Source organism: Acomys minous, assembly GCF_964271855.1.
Source record: "Acomys minous genome assembly, chromosome: 13".
Lineage (NCBI taxonomy): Eukaryota > Metazoa > Chordata > Mammalia > Rodentia > Muridae > Acomys > Acomys minous.
Window position 1 is genome coordinate 19,651,885 of NC_140495.1, and position 19,784 is coordinate 19,671,668.

The following is a 19,784-nucleotide window of genomic DNA, read 5'->3' on the forward strand; positions in this document are numbered from 1 at the left end:
GCCCCTATTAAATCTTTTCCTTTATAGGAGCTGCTGTTGGTTATGATGTCTTTTCACGGCTGTAGAACACTGACCAAGGCAGGGAACGAATATCCCCCAGAACATAAGACGTTTAGGGAACAGTATTGTCCAAAGTCTACAATCCACCTTGCAGGTCTGCCCTGGTCACAGCCTGAATATAGACTGCCCCTAACTTCTCATGGTTTGGTTAAGATTTGTACTTTACAGTAATGTGAAAGCCGTACATATGCAGTGAAAACTGTACTGATATTTTACATTTTGACTTTTTCCCTGGCTAGCAAAGTGTGGCAACATAGTCTTTCCCAGTAATGGGCCAAGACAGCGAGCCATAGCTCAGATCAACTACTTGGTTATGACAGTAAAGCACCAGAGACCTACAGTTGACTGTACTGTTAAACTATGATGTTCCGTATATACGCATCATCCCATGCATTTCTACCTAGATCTTCTCGGCCTAGGATGCATTTGGTGGAATATAACCTTGCCTTAGGGCAAGGAGAACCTGGACCTTATGATATAATATGTTCATGGAACACAGGGCATCAGTATTTATAGGAAACACAATTCTCGACTGCACTACCAGAAATAAAGCCACTTTCAAATACAAGTCTACTAAACGCTATCAATGCATGCCCAACCTTTTGACATTGGATCGTGGCATTCTCATCTACAGAGTTCATACGTGAAAACACACACACACACACACACACACACACACACACACACACACACACATACACACACACACCACACTTAGGAGTGACCAAAAGAATGTGCAAACAAAAAAAAATCACTATTTTAAGTAAGTTCTCAGTTGTGTATTGGGCTGTGTTCATACGTATTCTGGGACTCATGTGTCCTGTGGGCCACAGGCCGGACATGCCTGCATACTGAGACACTAAAAGCCTTCATGTAGAGATAAATGAGAAATCTATAGAGGTGAAAGAGGAAAGTATACTCAGAGAAACAGCAAGAGAAACTTCAGGGCTCAGTTTAACTACTAGGAGAAGAGAAAATATACCCCTGCCCCTGATAATTTGAACCCTAGTGAAGGTTTCTATTGCTGTAATAAACACCATGACCAAAAGCATCATGGTGAGGAAAGGGTTTATTTCACCTTAGATTTGTAGTCCATCATGAACTGATGCCAAGGCAGGAACCCAGAGGCAGGAACCCAGAGGCAGGAACTGATGCAGAGGCCACGGAAGAACACCATTTACAGGCTTGCTCCTCATGGCTTGCTCCGTTTGCTTTCTTACACACCCTAGGACCACCTGCTCAAGGATGGTCCTGCCCATAGTGGGCTGGGTCCTATTAAATTAACAATCAATCAAGAAAATGCCCCCACAATCCAATAGGGCATTTTCTCAATTGAGGTTCCCTCTTGTCAGACGACGATAGCTTGTGTTAAATTCACAAAACAAAGCAAAGCCACTAACCCACACAAACCCAAAGCTGGCCCTCAGGCAGTTTGTGCAATCCAAAAGAAAGAAAATAGAGGAGGAAGAGGAAAAAGAAGAAGGAAGCAGCAACAATGAGCAGAGAATTTAAAATAGCCTGATATGAGCTGAGTGTTGTGGCACATGACTATAATAACCTCAGCACTTGAGCAGTAGAAGCAAGGGGATCAGGAGTTCAAGGTCAGTGTCTTAGTTTGAGTTTCTGTTACTGTGAAGAGGCACCATGTCCACAGCAGCTCTTATAAAGGGAAGCATTTAATTGGGGCTGGCTTACAGTTTCAAAGGTTTAGTCCATTGTCATCCTGGTGGGAAGCATGGCAGGCAGACATGGTGCTGGAGAGGTAGCTGAGAGTTTCACACCTGAATCTGAAAGCAGCAGGAAAAGAGGGTGAGCAGCTAGGCCTGACTTGAGCTTCTGAAATCTCAAAGCCCAACCCAACCCACCTTAACCCTCCCAACCTACCCCAACCCACCCCAACCTACCCCACCCCCACCCAGTGACACATTACTATGAGTTCCCAGGCAGGGGACATGCCTAAAGCTTATATAATTTTGGGTACTGACTGTTGTTTGTTTTGTGTTGTTTTGTTGTTTTATTACGAGCCCATGAGCTGCCTCAGCTGGTAATGGTGCTTGCTGCCAAGACTAACAACCTGAGTTCTATCCTGGGGATCCGCGCGGTAAAGGACAAACTGGCTCCTACAAGTTGTCCTCTGACTTCCACAAGTACCTTGTAGCATGCCCTACTACTGCCACACACACAAAGTAAATAAATAAATAAATGCAATGTTTTTGAAAAAAAGGAACACAAACTCCATTGCTTTTAAAACTTTGACAGATACGTAAGATTTCAGGAGGCTGAAACTGGGGACTTGAAGTCAACATGCAAATGCGGGCCTCTAAGGTGTTTGGAGACCAGTTAGAGAGACCTATAGCCAGCACGAGCCTCCAGGACTTCCTGTCTGGCTGCCAGAACCTCTTCTTCACCAATCACAGTCATTAAAGGACATGAGTTGAACCAATCACAGCCCCACCCCTTACCACCAATCACAGTGGAGTCTTTACCAGGGTTAGTGCTCCCAGTCTGGCCTAGGTGGAAAATGGCTTATAGAGGCTTGTGATTGCAAAAATGCACGTAGACTGTTTCCAATAGCCCTGACTGGAACTGTACCTTCAGGAGCCACGGCAGTTGGCTGCAATCTTTTCCATAAGTCTGTGGAGGCTTCTAGGGAGTATTCGAAAGAGTTGATGCCAGCATAAGGGTAGTAGGCTGCCTGCTAGGCTCATAATCCTTTTGCTCAAAACAGCTCAGAGAGAGAGAGAGAGAGAGAGAGAGAGAGAGAGAGAGAGAGGTTGGGGGGAGAATTCAATAGCTGCTAATTAGTGAGTCAAATGACCTGGTCCCCAGTGCCTTTGCTTATAGGAAAATGTATATCAGAAATAAATATATATATATATATTTGTGTTTTTAATATAGAACACATATTTACCACTAGCCACAAATTTAGCAATGTTTTTACACCTGCCCAGTACCCAGAGAGAGGTGGCCCCAGGCCTATGACAAGAAGGGAGAAGTCAAGCATGAAGTGTGTTGTGTGGGAAGGGACAGTGCTACACTGTGTCCTGCACTTCCTCTGTCTCTCTTGCAGCCCATCCCTGCCTGCTCTCTATCCCTTGCCTTAAGCTTGTCTTTGTAGACCTGCTGACTAAATCTTTTCATTCTCTGTGCGACTGTTCTCCCAATATTTGAAGTTGTTTATTGTATCTTCAAGTTAAACACTGCCCTAGCTCATTTATGGTGTATTTGTTTAATAGATATTTAATTGAATTCTTGAGGAGGGTATAAAAAAAGGACCTACTCATATTGGATTGGGGCCAGCCTACTCAGGAGCTCACCTTAGGTAATTATATCACGATGGCCTTATTTCTAAATCAAGTCGCATTTCCGGAATTAGGACTTGCATGTGTATGTGAAACAATTCAGCAATTCAACGCGCACCAGACCACTCTGGTTTACAGAACGTCCCTCTACTCAGATTCCTCTGGCTTTGCCTTGGATTATATGCCAGCTGTGTACTTTTGTTTGGGATACTGTAAAATGGATCAGGAGGTACATGGCACCAGTATGTCCCACTGTGTTGATGTTAATGTGGATTATTTAGTTAGGGATGTGTGTGCCCAAGTGTTCCCATTCAAGTTACTGATTCTGCTTGGAAATTAATAAGAATCTATATAAACATTATTATATTACTCCTTAAACACACACTCTCTCTCTCTCTCTCTCTCTCTCTCTCTCTCTCTCTCTCTGTGTGTGTGTGTGTGTGTGTGTGTGTGTGTGTGTGTAGGGCAGAAGGTAACTTGGAGTATTGTTCCTTGGGTGCTACCCACCTTGGTTTTTGAAGTCCTTCATTGACTTAGGATCATCAATTTAACCTGTTTCCATCTCCACAGGCATTGTAAATTTATGCCTTTCCTCATCCTTGAGCAGGAAGCACATTACTGAGTTGTACCCCTATCCCAGCCCCTACACCTCAGATTTTTGCCTGCTAGGCCTAGCTTTAGCACCTCAATGATCCTTGGCTGAACTGATTTTTGCCGTCACAGTGAACACATATTGATTTTCCTGTTTCATCGCTTCTATCCCATTTTTCAGAGGGAAGGACTTTCTCCTATAAGAAAGAATGCTCCTCTCTTCACTCTGTGTTAATACATGTGTGTCTGTATCAGCAATAGCTGGAAGAGAAGAGAGAGGTGATGCCAGGATATCTATTCCAGCCTCGCCACTGGCTGAGCAGCCATCTCACCCAGGACCATCGTGGCGTCAGGTGGCCCTGGGACAGCTCCATCTTTGCTACTTTGGAAATGAATCAGCAACACAAGCCTAGAGGTGGTTAACAGGGCCTCACTGTCCCTCATCTGGGGACACTATTAACACCTCATGTAATTTATTCTACACCTGAACCTTTGCTTTTAGAAAATGCACCAGAGTTGCTTTTGGATAGAAGGAGCATTGTATGTGCAATCTGCTTCTCAATGGCTTGGGAGAGTGGTGGGGAAGGGACAACACAAAGAACAAGAATGCAAATGTGATTAAAAAAAAAAAACCTCACAGAGAAAATACACATAAGTAGTATAGAGATTCTTTGAGCTATTCTTGGAAATTTTCTGAAACTCGGATATTATTCCAAAGTAAAACTGTTTTAAATGCCCTGCTTATTATAGAAATCTTGTCACACTGAAAAATTAGGAAGAACAAATTAATCATTTAAAAATCTCACCATCAGGCTGCAGAGATGGCTCAGAGGTTAAGAGCACTGGCTGCTCTTCCAAGCGTCCTGAGTTCGATTCCCAGCAACCACATGGTAACTCACAGCCATCTATAATGAGAGTTGGTGCCCTCTAGGGTGCAGGAGTACATATAGGCAGAACACTGTATACATAATAAATAAATCTTTTTTTTTTTTAAATCTCACCTTAACAACAACAACAACAACAAAAAGCTAGGCACAGTGGCACATGCCTGTTGTCCCAGCTCTTTGGAGGCAGAGGCATGCTGATCGTTGTGAGTTCGAGGCCAGCCTGGTGTACAAAGTGAGTCCAGGACAGCCAAGGATACACAGCCAAGGATACAAGACAGAGAAACCCTGTCTTGAAGAACAAAGACAAACAAACAAAATCTCACCATCAAAGGGGTTGAGGCAATGGCTCGGTGCACTAAGTGCAAGTGAGAGGACCTCAGTTTGGATCCCAGCAACCACATCAAAAATGCAGTTCATCTGCAATGCCAGTGCCAGGGAGGAGGAGATGGCCCATTCCAAAGGGGGCCTGGCCAACCCGTCTATCCAATCAGCAAACTCCAGGCTCTGTAGGAGAGCCCAAGGTTCACACGGAACTGTTCTCTAAGAAGAACCCATGCACCTGCCAGGAACCCAGTACTGTAGTATTGGTCCCCCTAGGGTGACCTCTGGCTTGTCATGGGGACCTTATAAGGAGATGCATAGACATTGCTTACCTCCCACCCAAGGTAGACAACTCCCTGGGAAACAGCTAAGGGAAAGAAAGAGTAATATCAAAAGATACCCAACGTCCACCACCACAGGCGCATGCACAAGTGAACACACCCACACCCACACCCACACACACACACACGCAAAATAAATAAACAGATGAATCTCACCATCCAGAAATAATGTATGAGCCCATTTGGTGATTGTTTTCGCTGCCTGTCTGTGCCCCTGAGTGGGTAAAAAGGAATGATGAAAAAAGACTATCTGGGGCTAAAAGGACCCGGGTTCGATTCCCAGCACCTGCATGGCAGCTCATAACTAACTGTGTGTAATTCCAGTGCCAGGGATTCCAACTCCCTCACACAAACACATGCAGACAAAACACCAATGCACATAAAACAAAAGTAAATTATTTTTTTAAAACCTAGTTATGAAAAAAGAAGAATATCCAAGCTGGGAGTGTAACTGAATGATGGAGCCCTAGGTTCAATAAGTATCATAGCAAGGAAGGAAGGTAGGAAGGAAAGAAGGAAGGAAGGAAAGAAGGAAGGAAGGAAGAGACATACATACATATATACATGTAGTAAAAATAAAAAGTAAAAATTTTAAAGATAGAAATCACACCTATGATTAGGCTTGGGCTGTACATACTCCTTTTAAAACTAAGTCTTAGCTTTATTTCACTTAAATTTAACCCAAGGGGAAAAAATTAAATTAAAATATTAAACTTTGATTTTTTTTTTAATCTTGCAAAATAGACTTGAGAACCCAGGATTTAAAAGAAGACGATGAACATGAGACCCTGCCTCAAAAAACAAGGATAAATAAAATCGTTGCCAGGATGGATTATCATATAATCCCTTTAAGTGCACATTCCAATTTCGTAGAGTATCAATTTTGTAGAGACCTCTATACTATAAAGCATAATTGCCAGGTATATAGCACATGCCTGTAAACTGAGCACTTCAGAAGCAGGCAGGAGGGTGGCTGGAGGCCAGGAGTTCAAAGCCAGCCCAGGCTGCATAGTAAGACCTTGTCACAAAACAACCCCCACACCACACCCCCAAAAAATCAGGTAAATGTCAGGTTCAAAGGCAACTTAATTTCCCCCAATTCCAAAAGGCAGGAGGGGCTACCTCTGGTGCCTATTACCATATCAAAGTGCATGCCAGCCTCTAGGCCTCCTCAGTATCACCAGCATCCAGCATACACGTCAAAGTCCCTGCTGTTTCAGCTCTGCCAGCTCTCCCAGCCTCCCCCCCTCTCATGCTCCGTCTCTCCATCTCACCTTTTTGTCTTCCTCTTTCAGCCTTCCTATCTCTCACACTCCCTCTCTTTGCCTTTTGACCCCTCTCTCCTTCCTCCCTCTCTTTCTGCTCTCCTGGACTCTCTTGTTCTCTTGTTTCTCTGTCTGTCGTCTGTCTGTCTGTCTCTCTGCTTTACTTCCTGCTTCTCTTGAGGTAAGGTCCAGTCTGTTGGCCATGTTCAATCTACTACTTTCTCTTTCTGCTCCAGATTCTTTCAGATACCTCAGGTTGTTCTCTCTCACGGATACAATAAGAGCCTTCCCTTTAACTATACTGTCCGTATAACCAGTTCAATCAAGGCCAGCCCACCCTGGGATGCATGAGACCCTGTCTCAAAACCAACTAACCAAACAAACAAAAAAACCAACCAACAAACAAAACCCAAACAATCAGTAAAGTAGACCAGAGTGTAGTGGCTCACAAAGTGCTTGGTAAATAGAGGCAGGAGAATCATCAATGCAAGATCCAGGCCAGCCTTGTCTACATAGAGAATTCTGGGCCTGCCAATGCTATAATAGTAAGATACTTTTGCGGGAGGGGCAGGAGTAGTTGAAACAAGGCCTCTCTGCATAGCTCTGGCTGTCTTAAAACTCACTATGTAGACCAGGCTGGCTTCAAACTCACAGAGTTCATCTGCCTCTGCCCCCCAAGTGTCAGGATTAAAGACAGGTGCCACCATGCCCAGTGTAAGATGCTATTTCAAACTGTTTCAAAAAGAAAACAAGACAAAATAAAAACAAAAGACAAAGAAAGAAAATCACTAAAATAAGCAGTCAAAACATGACAACGATCAGAACAGTTGCAGCCACGTTAACTAGCAAGGCTTGCATCAACGTTTTAAGGATATAACACACACAGCGCCGTATGTTTTCAAATACTCTGCTCATTTTGTACTACTCCACGTTTTAAAAGTGTGACTCAGAGGGAGGGCCTCGCTTCCCGCGATAAGAAACAGTAGGGTAAAGCTTGTGTACTTAGAGCTATGAATGCACTGTTTAAAAGCACCTTTGGGGCCAAGAGATGGCTCAGACATCAACAGCACTGGGTTGCTTTATCAGAGGACCCAAGTTCAAATCCCAGCACCCACCCAGCAGCTCACAAACATCTACAACTCTAGTTCCAGGGGATCTGAAGTCCTCTTCCGGCCTCTTCAGGTACGAGATATGATATACAAACACATATGCAGGCAAAACACACATCCATGGTATGCTTATTTGAATATTTTGAAAAGAATACATCCTTTTCTAAAATTTTAAATAAACACACCGTGGATGTCCCCTTATATTTACTCTTGGGTATTTTAACAAATAAATAATTTTATTCAACATATAAGACAGGCGATACTCTCTCCGCCTAGAACTATACACACCTCAGAAAAACATTTAAAATGTTATATTTTGCTTTTAGAAGTTTTAGAAGTTAATTTTCATTTCTTCTACTTACTTAAAAGACTGCCTAGGTGGGCAGGATGTAGCTCAGTTGGTGGAATGCTTACTTAAGCATACACAAAGCCTTGGAGTCAACTCCAGCACCACATAAGCTGGGTGCAATAGTGCATGCTTATAATTCCAGCACTTGGGGTGTGGACGCAGGAATTCAGCTATTTAGCAAGTTCAAAGCTAGCCTAGGACACAAGAGACCAGTGTATGTATGCTCAGATACACATTTAGTAAAAGCTAATTAGTCCAATCTCAAGTAATACATGAGAAATGACACAGCTCCAAGTGTATTAGATAATTCTTTAAAGCAAAAATACTTAACAGGAATGTGATTAGAAACAGCTTTATTTTTAATGTGCTATTTAAAATTAGCAGCACAGATCACAGACATATAACCCCTATTACTCCCCTTATGCTGAGGGAAATGGCTCATAGGGTAAAAAGGGCTTTGTGACGTTCAAGTCTCAGAGGAATGAGAACCAACTCTGATAATGTGTTCTCCCACCTTTTTACACACACACACACACACACACACACACACACACACACACACACAAAGTAGTGCAAGAGAAAAGGGAAGAAAGGAAGGGAGGAAGGAAGGAAGGAAGGAAAGAAGGAAGAAAGAATATAAGAAACTATCCAAGTTAGGCCATGCCTATAACTCCAGCACTTGGGAGAAGAAGGCAGTTACATAGTGGGTTCAAGGGTTGTTAGCCTGTGATACATAAGACTGTCAGAAAATTAAAAAAAAAAAAAAGGAACTGAGTTTAAAAATATATATCCTCCGGGGCTGGAGAGGTGGCTCAGCAGTTAAGAGCACATACTGCTCTTGCAGCGAGCCCCCTCCCCTGATGTGGTTCCACAGACACCTGTAACTCCAGCTCTAGAGTACCCAGCGCTCTCTCCTCTGACCTCAGCAGGCACCAGGCACACACATGTTGCACATACATTCAGGCGAAACACTCATACAGACAACATAAAAGTAAATTAATCTTTTGTTTGCTTGGCTTTTTTTTTTTAGACTTCTTTTATTACTTAGTGTACGTGTATGCGTGTTTCTGCCTGCATGTATGTGGGTGAACCAATAGCATTGCCTAATGTCCATGGAGGTCAGAGGAGGGCATCGGATCCCCCTGGGACTGGAGTTACAGATGCCTGTGAGTCACCACGTGAGCGCTGGGGGAAGAAGCCAGGTCTTCCACAAGAGCAGCCAGTGCTCCTAACCACTAACCCCTCTGGCCAGCCCCATAAAATAGTTTTTAATCCTTTCGCTAAAAGTCATCCCACTTATGGTGTCTGTCTGATCTAAACTTAAGGCCACCATAGATTGTATTCTAACATCCTTGTGCGTGCAGTGTTAGAGTGTTGGGTGAGTTTGGTTTTCCAAGCCCAGCCCTTGCAGAAGTCACTGGGTTCCAGCGGCGCACCACTGTCCTAACTCCAGAAAGAGTGAGTCCTTAGAGTGGCAGCTCCTTTGACAACTACCTTTCCTAAAAGGATTTTGTTGTTGGAACCCCCAGTGCACGTAATTTTCTTCCGATACGGCATATGCAAGCCTTTTACAGCAACAACATTGTGTGGTAGACATTCAAGGGTGATCAGTGCTTAGCAAAGTAAGAGCTGGAAATAACAAGTTTCCAAGAGGTACCTCTCTGCATTCACCACCAACACCAATAACTCTTCCTCTCAACACAAAACGATGACTTTATGTTCTAATATGAGTTGCCATAGCAACAATCTGTTCTAGGGTCACATTTTCCATAAGTGCAACATAATAATCCTTAGATGTCTTCATATGATTTTTAAAATTCCATAAGTTGTCTAAGGTTGATAACTCTAATCTCTGACAAAGGACTATGAAAGGAAGGAAGGAAAAGGAAGGGAGGGAGAGAAGGAGGGAGGGAGGGAGGGAGGGAGGGAGGACAAGGCAAAGTGAAAGGAAGGAAGGGAATAAAAGAAGAAAAGAAAAAAGAAATCTCTATGATTGATAACATACTGACCTGATAGGCAAAATATGGTGCAATAATGTCACAAATATTATGGAGATAACCAATTGCTTTGTAGTTGATTTTAAGACCTGCTCCAGAGAAGGGAATTCAAGTCTGGTACCTGAAATTTGGTCAAAAGCCCATGGCTTGGGAAGTCACAGGCCCTGGAGGGAAATCTATTACTATTGTGTTGTTAAATGGATATGTTGTAAACTGCCTTCTAACTATATTTATATGCATGGATTAGTGCTCCTTGGCCACAGACACATTTTTCTGCAGTAGGCACCAGTTATGCAGAGGCTCATAACTGGCCAACGTGCTGAGAATAAGGGAGGAACTGGCTAAGTGATCAGTCCCTAAGTGGGACATCTAATATTAAGCTAAATAAGGCTCAAAGAATATTACAGAAGAGAAGGCAGAAAGAAGGTAAGAGCCAGCGTGGTGAGAGAGAGAGAGAGAGAGAGAGAGAGAGAGAGAGAGAGAGAGAGAGAGAGAGAGAGAGAGAGAGAGAAGTACATAGCACCAGATGTGGATTTCAGCTGCAGCCCCAACAAACCTGTCATCCCTCTTAATCATTTCTTGCACTACGTGCTATGCCCTTTCTGCTTGATTCTTTCACTTCAGGGCAACTTTTGTGTACAATACCTCTGAATATTTTTACACCATCTTTCAGAGTCTCTACTTCAAGGCCATCAAAGATTTATCTTCACTGTCCATCATCTCTCTAATTCATTGTGTTTCTCTCTTTTCTTTGCACAACGGTAATTATCTCAAGACTCGCCACTAAAACTTGGCTTCCAGCCAAGTGTGCCCAGCGTCTAACTATAAGATCTGTTGCATAACTAAGAGGGTTAATTTTCCTTATCTTGACAATGCCCCTTTCAACTGTTGTCTTGTCTTAAGTTATTATGTCAAGTATCTTATTATATTACATTAATATTCTATGTGTTCTCATAATGCAAAAACACTTATGAAAGATACGCTTCTGTTTGAGAATGCTAATTTCTTCTCTATGGCTAACTTTGCATGCATTTTGCATTCTAATGATTCATTGTGGACTTCAGTAACTGCTACTGTAAGGCAGTGGTTGAGGCTGTGGTGACACAGGAAATGCCTTTGCTTAGTGTGTGAGTGAGTGTGTGTGTGTGTGTGTGTGTGTGTGTGTGTGTGTGTGTGTGTACATGTATATGCATTTGGGTCTGCTAGAATACATTTGATTACTACAAGATTTCCTTTTGGTTTGGGGGGGGATAGGGGGGTTGTATTTGGTTGGTTGGTTTCTGGTTTTGGTTTTGAGACAGGGTTTCTCTGGGTAACAACCCTGGCTTTCCTAGAACTCATTCTGTCAACCAGACAGGCCTCCAACTCACAGAGGATCTGCTGCCTCCCAGGGGCTAGGATTAAAATCGTGCACCACCACACCTGGCTACTATATCATTTCTTCCTATCTCATTGGTGACTAAACTGGGATGAGGGGCCAGGGAGGTGGCTCAGCAGATACAAGCACTTGCCTCACAAGCCCAATGACCTGAGTTTAATCCCTGGAGCCCATGTTAAAAAAAAAAAAAAGCCAGATATGGTGACTACATCTGCAATCCCAGCTCTTCTGGGGTGAAACGGGAAGCAGAGATAGGAGACTCTGCTGGGAGCTCACAGGCCAGCTAGCTTGGAGTGCACATCAAAGTTCAAAAACAAGAGAAAAAGAGTCAGGAGAGATGGCTCAGCAGTTAACACCACTGGCTGCTTTGTTTCTATAATTCTGCTAGAGGAACGTAGCAATAGAATGACTCCTACATTCTATGAATATTGCTATATTCATAATGCTTTACTCAACCCTCATCAGAGAAGCTTCTTCTTGCAGTGGATGGGAATTAACACAGAGACCCACAACTGGACAGTGTGCAGAGAATGAGCGACTTCCGAACCCTCAGTCCTTAATAAGATGTCTCCATCAAACCCCTCTCCTCATGCCTCAGGGATCTATGAGGAATCTACTCAAAGGCAGAAAGTCTGTAAGAGCCAGAGGTGATGAGGTGACTCCAAGGAAACAATATTTTCCAGACACAACAAAACTGGGACGGCACGCCCAGGGCCTGCACAGGTTCAAACCAAAGTCCAGCCATGAGAAGGGGAGTAGACACAATGTCCTATCCCCAAGCCAAAAGCTATCTGCAATTGATTCTTCCTGGGAAAGGAAAATACTCAGTTACCCCGAGGGCAGTACCACGCTACAGTACATCCCAGGCACGCCAGCCGCCATGCGCAGGAGCTGTTGGCCAACACAAAACAGATTCCGTGCTTTGGGGGAGGGGCTGTTTGTTTCATTTTGTTTTGTTTTGGTTTTTTTTTGTCTTATTTGTTGTTTGTTTATTTTGATTTTTGGGTTTTATTTTTGTTTTTGAGAGACAGAACATGCTGTTGGATAGATGGGAGGAATCTGGGAGGTTTGGAGAGGGAAAAGAATGTGCTCAAAAGGCGCCGTGTGAAAAAAATTAACAATAAAAACTAAAACCAAAGGAGATTGTGCCTCAACAAGATAAAAGGTGAGAATCAGCTCCCAAAAGTTGTCATCTGATCTCTGCATACACACACACACACACACACACACACATACACACACACACACACACACACACACACACACACATTACTTAAAATTGGGATATGTTGCCTATTTAATTCACTCTATAGAAAAACGAGAGTAAACTTTTCTTGATTTTTTTCCCACATTATTTGGGGCCTGTCTGAGTTCCCCTCAAGGTTTCAGATTAAATTTTGTGTGTTGATATTGATCGACTTTTCTGTAGCCTACGGATAGAATTGTTATGATTAAATTTATTGACTTCAGCTTTTCAAGTGGGAATTTAGGGGGTTTCTTTCAGTAATAATTTTGTCCTTATAAATTCCATTTTAATTACAAATAATGTAATTATATTTTTTAATTTAAAAAATAAAGTTATCCACATATGGTTCTATTGGAGAAAGTACATATATATGCAATGTATATATAATACCTTATATATAATACATTGCATATATATGTACATATAGCTGAACCACTATGTAAAAGGATGTACCCAGCAGAACCAACTGTAGTCTCTATGGTAACATATAAGAAGACTCGTTGTATAATTCTGAAAACTGTTTATTGACTATGTACAAGAAAACTGCTGAACTTTTCCTAATAGCTCCCTGAAAATAACCAATCCTGAGAGGTTGCACATCTCTGGTGTGCTTTGTACAAACCCAGCTATCTTTGCATGTGTGTGTGCTGGGAACAGAACCCAAAGTCTCGCACATGCCTGGCCACTGTTCTGCTGATATGTGACATCACCTCCCTAAACCCTAGCTTTTTAAATTTGTTATTACATTCATTTATCGTATTTAACATGTGAGTAGTGTGTCTTTATATATGTCTGTGACCCACATGCATGCCTGGTGCCCAAGGAGACTTTCTGAAGGGCATCACAAACTCCTAAAGGAATCAAGTAGAGAACAACAGCTTGGAGCTAGGGAGACTCCTCAGTGAATAAGATCAGTTGCTCTCTGCAAGGAGAGGACCTCAGTTCGAATCCCCAGCACCCCACATAGAAAGCCAGGCATGCACGCACGTGCCTGTAACTCTAGTGTTGAGTTATCCCAAAGGTGAATCCTAAAAGCACACTGGCTAGCCAGCCTAGCAGAAACAGGCAGCTTCTGGTTCAGTGAAAGGCCATCTCAAGGCAGTAAGTATAGACTGATAGAGGAAAACACCCAATGTCCCACTCTAGCCTTTGTGTGTATTTTCATGAGGATACAGACCTGCAAGCTCACATGCATGCATGCATGTGTGTCTGCAACACATACACACACACACAAACAGAATAATGACATGAATTTGGATTAAAGAATGTAACAACAACATGGATGTCTGAGATTCCTGGTAGTCAACGCAATGAGGAAAATGAAAATGGCGTCATGCCTCCTCTTCCTTTACAAAGGAATTTGTTCTGAACTATCAGAAGATTCAACATTCTTTCCTATCTTTGAATTCTAAAGGAACAACTTTTGCATAGATCTTTATGCTGTGTGCAAAATCATGAACAAAAAAATAAACAACATTCTTGAAAGTCACCTTTTTTAATGATTTACCTATTACTGTTTTTCCCACGGTCCCAAATGTGATGCAGAAAGCAAGATGCAGCACTTAGAGTCAATTCTGCAGACTTTCGTGTTTGTTTTTTGTGTTTCGTTTTTGAAGACAAGGTCTCTCTGTAACCCATGCTAGCTTGGTACTCACTACATAGATGAGGCTGGCCTCGAACACGTGACCATTCTCCTGCCTTGTATCCTGACTTCAGGATTCCTGAGTGTGCCACAAACCAGATTGAATTGGATCACCCCCCACCCTTTGGGCCTTATTTATTGTTGCTTCAGATTTATTTATTTTGTTTCATGGGTGAATGCTTTGCCTGCATGTATGTATGTGTACCATGTGCAGGCCATGTGCCTGAGGAGGTCAAGAGAGGGCATTGGATCTTTCGGAACTGGAATTGGAGATGGCTGTGAGCTACCATGTGGATGCTGAGGACTGAACCCAGGTCAGTTCTCTGCAAAAACAGCAAGTCTTTCTAACTGCCGAGCCATCTTTCCAGCCCTCATGGCTTGTTTTGAGACCCTTAGAACAGGCTGGCCTCAAACTTACCACAGTTATCCTGGCTCAGCCTCCAGAGTGCAGGATTATAGGTGCATGCTGCTGTGCCTGGCAGTGGTTTTGTTTCGAGGTAGAGTAACCCTGTGTAGCCCACTCTAACCTTGAACTTGAGATCTAAGGAGGCTTGTCTCAGCCTCCTTAGCGTGAGGCAGGGTCTCTCATAGATTAAACTGGCCTCAAACTCCCTAGGCAGTGAGAACATAGCTCAAACATAACCTAATTCTCTCCATTAACAATGGTTAATAAATCCATTGTGTGCTTTCCTCTTCCTTGTGGTTCTGCCCACGACTCCTGCCCTCACACTTCCCTCAGAGTCTCTTTCTCTCTTGAGGATGTAAGCATTATCTGTGACAAGTCACTGTGCTTGTATCTGTCGAGCCATCTTGACAGCCAAAGTGAAGGAGTAAACGACCCTCAGAGACTCTGGTGAAGGCACAAAGTAGAACAGGTTTCTTTGATGCTGTCTCCCTCCCCCCCCCCTTTTTTTTTTTTTTTTTTTTGTAATTCCTCACTTACTGGTCTCCACAGATGCCTGGCCTTATAGCTTTCCACAGACTTGCCTGAGGGAGACTCTTCTACTCAAACAGGATCATTACTCTAAAATGAACTCTTTCTGGGCTGGAGAGATGCCTCAATGGCGTAAAGTGCTTACTTCTCTTATGGAAGACCCAGATTCATTTTCAGCACCTAAATGGTGGCTCACCACCACCTGTACATCCAATTCCAGGGAATCCATCATCCTCTCTGGCCTCTGTAGGTTCCCTCAGGCACATAAGCTCACACAGATAAATGTTTAAAGTGTCTTCATGATAACCCTGTATCTCTTTGACCCAGCATGGTGGTGCACGCCTTTAATCCCAGAGCTCAGTGGATCTATATCAGTCTGTGGTCTGTTTAACCAGTTCCAGGCCAGTCAGGGCTACATAGTCTCAAAAAAAACAAACTCCTCTTTCATTTTCTATAAAAACCTCTTTCCTTCAGGCTGAGTTATGAAAGGAACTCATTCTGCGAATCCAAGGTCAGCAAGGCAAAACTCTAAGGGGTTTCTCGGGGAAAGGGATTTGGAACTAGGCCTGATGGAAGAACTGAGATGTGCAGACAGGAAAAGAGGCATGACATCATGGTCAATAAACTGTTCATCTAAGAAGTACATCCTACTGTCAAGGTCAAAGAGAATCTGACAGAGAAGCACGTGAAAAGCAGCTGACTATTTTAGGTCCACGGCCAAAGGATTTGGTCATTTGTCCTGCGGTTTCTTTTGGTCTCCAAGATGAGCCTTTGAAGAAAATGGCATGTCACAGGTTGAGGGAGGGTAGGGACAATGTGGGTCCTGCCAGGTACCACAAGTCACTCTATGTAGCCATGGATGAACTTTTGAGAGAATGGCTACTGTTCTCCACCTCTTATATTTTATTCAGGTTACTGTTTGGCTAATGGTAACCTGAAGCTACAAAGAAAAAGGAATTCTAGAAATGTGACTACCAGTTTACCCAAGCTGACAATAGAAGAATCCAGTGCAGTATATTTTTATCAATTTAAAATAAGTTGCAAATAACTTTCTATGGCCTGCTCTCGGGAGGTGTTAGTTACTTTTCTTGTTGCTTTGACAAAGACGACTTAAGGATGGTTGATTTTTGGCTCACGGTTTAAGGAGGTACAGTTCATATGGTCAGCTGAGTCAAGACACCAGAGGGCTTTTATCCTGAAAGAAGTGTTTAGCTTGGATTCCTTGGTTATCATATCTTAACAGAATAGAGATCAAGGGGAAGTGAGGCTGAGCTATGAAACCTTAAGACCCTTCCCAGCTACAAACACACACACACAGACACACACACACAGACACACACACACACACACACACACACACACACACACACACACACACACACACACACCGTTACCTACTTCTTCCACCAGTGTTCCACCTCCTAAAGGTTCTAAAATAGAACCACTGCCTGGAGAGCAGGTGTTGGAACCTGAGCCTAGCCAACAGGAGGGCAGTCTAGGGGAACAGCTCTTGAATGCAAGTCTCTGGCCCTCACAGGGCAATAAAAAATATACGTAGTAAGAAATTGAGAGAGTTCCTGGTGGGAGCCCTACTTCATCTCTCCCAGATCTTTGTAACTTTTCTACCCACAGGCCCCAGAGAAAATGACCTTGAGTCAATTCGAAAGGACTTGGGTCATCCAAAAGATCCCACCTTCTTGAAAATTATTATCATTTTCCTCAAATTATCATTTCTAAAAACCTCATTTTTGCATTGTGTTATATGTTTAGATTGGTGGGCATTTTGTTTTGATTGGTTTGGTTTGGTTTTGGTTTTCCAAGACAGGCTTTCTCTGTGTAACAGAGCCCTAGCTGGCCTAGACTCTCTTTGTGGACCAGGCTGGCCACGAACTCACAGAGATCTGCCTCTCTCTGCCTCCTGAGTGCTGGGATCAAAGGCGTGTGCCACCATGCCCAGCTGGATTAGTAGATTTTAAGTTGCTTCCTGGATCTATTTCCAGGAAAGAGGCACATACCTGTAGCTTCCAAACCACCACCCTACTATGTGTCCCCTGGAAAGTACACATTTAAGACCACTTTCCCTAAAAGCTCAGATAATGCTTCTGTGATCTGTTTAAAGTCTTTAAGGGCTGCCTGTGTCCACCCAGATCCAGGCTTGTCTTGGCCATCAGATTTTCTTGGATATTATAAAATTTATATTTTTATGATGTAACCAAAACATCCAATTATATGTATAGTCATATATTATACATACAATTGGGATGTTTGGATCTGTTTCGTTGGTCAAATTTCTGTTTGAGGCTCACTATAGGAACCTTATTAACTCTCAATATATTGTGGCCCTCAGTTTGAGATAGCCTGTACTCCTCTATAATGCCAGTTAGTATTTCTCAGTTCTTGGGTGGAGAGCATGAGCCAATACAAATATTTTTAACTACCTATCAGTTTCATCCGACTCACAACTGAAATAACACAGGCTGGAAACATGTTGTTTTAGAAAGATGATGCCAGTGTTTGGTTTAATATTTTAAAGTATCTGCCTCCCCCCGGAAAGAATCTACGGAGAGCTTTGGTTTTCTACGGTTTTGCCTTGAATAGAACCAGACTTCTCATCCTTTGTCAGTGGTCCTTAAGTCAGGGTATGAAAACATGCTTAGTAAAACTCATGGGCGGGGCATTTACTCAGTCGGTAGAGTGGTTCCCCAGCATGCACAAAGCCTTGGGTTCCATCCCCAGGGCCGCACAAACTGGGTATGGGTACGAGCCTACAGTTCCAACACTCACAGGGGAGAGGCAGGAGGATCAGGGGTTCAAGGCTGTGCTCAGCTATATAACCGAGCTAAAGGCCAGCCCGGACCACATGAAGCTCTATCTCAAAAAAATCAATATGAGGCGCTGGCTGGATGGTTCAGTAGGTGAGGCACTTACTGCTGCCACATCTGATGACTTAAGTCCAAACTCTGGGACCCACATCATGGAAGGTAAAACTGGACTCCTGAGGCTTGTCCCCTGACCCGACCTCTACACATGTGCTCTGTTCTGATACATAAAAATAATAAACAAAGAAATAAGTGCTATATCTTTAAAATGATAAATAAAACGATAGTTTGGGTTATATTAAACGTATTTTATGAAATTTTCTTTTTCCTCCTTTTTTTTTTTTTTTTGATAGTGTCATGATAGAAGCAACAGGATTGTCCAAACCGTTAGGACTTCTGCCTTTCAGAGTAAATCTTCCAGCAGTCTCAAAAGCTACTGGGAAATTTTTGAGCTGAAAGTGAAAGGGCCCTGGAGCGTTTTTTGTTTTTTCTTTTGGTTTTTTGACCAGGCTGGCCTCAAACACACAGCAATCTGCCTGCCTCTGCCTCTGCTGGGATTAAAGGCCTGCACCATCATGCCCAGCTCTTTTTTCTTTTTTAAAGGATTTGTTCCTTTGTTTGTTTTTAATGTGTATGGGTGTTTTACCTACATGTGCACACTATGTGCCCTGGAACTGGACTTACAGACAACTGTGAGCCACCATGTGGGTGCTGGGATTCCAGCCCCAGTGTTCTTAACCTGTGTGTTGGGGCATGGTCTGATGTATTTTGATGCTAATTACTGCTTGCTGTCTGTGTGACCAACTTTTTACTTAATAAAAAGTCATCCCACCTGGGCAGGGCAGGAGATAGATAGGGCTAGGAGAGAGGAATTCTGGGAAGAAGAAGGACGGCCAAGAGGAGAAAGAGAGAGACCTGAAGTGAAGAGAGGAAGGCCGCCATGGATTAGCTGGAGGAGAAGCACATGGACGGAGTGGATGGAGAATCCAGCCCAGATGAAGAACATGAGCAAGTATTTGGGATTATGGATGGGAGGTAACTTGATAGAAGTTATTAGAAGCAGATGGCATGGGATTGAGGCAGGGATCCCATGCCTGCCCTACTATGGAAAGTAGTTTAGAGGATTGATATCTGCCCTGCCCCAGGTTAACTGAGGCTATTTTAAAATATAACAAGTGTCAGAGTCTTGATTGATTGCTAGCCAGGCCTATAAGGCCTACAGATAATATAGATAATACAGATAATTTTAAAAACAATACCTGTGAGCCACCCCTCCAACCCTTATTTCTATCCAATCAAAACAGCCTCCTGCAGCAAAATCAGGAGATGCCCGGTGACAACACAGGCCCCCACAGATGGGGACTACAGACCCTCTTCTGTTGCTTTGAGCTACTGCCTCCAACCTAGGAAAATAGTACTTTCTATTATTGGTTTCTCTCTTTTTTTTCTATCAGTATGTTCAAACTCAAGCCAGGTGTGGTGGCGCATGCTTTTAATCCCAGCACTCGGGAGGCAGAGGCAGGTAGATTGCTGTGAGTTCAAG

General features: G+C 43.1%; 1 long non-coding RNA gene across 3 annotated transcripts in view; it reads right to left on the reverse strand.

The window, feature by feature from the left end:
- LOC311581873 overlaps window positions 1-19,784 on the reverse strand; it is a 30,462-nt gene that overhangs the window by 5,545 nt on the left and 5,133 nt on the right. The window contains exon 3 of one of the 3 annotated variants that reach the window (XR_014773910.1): window positions 1,733-1,847. The exons of the other annotated variants lie outside the window; for them this stretch is intronic. This is a non-coding gene — a long non-coding RNA (uncharacterized lncRNA). Of the gene's footprint in view, window positions 1-1,732; window positions 1,848-19,784 lie in introns of those variants that run through there. 3 annotated transcript variants of the gene reach the window in all.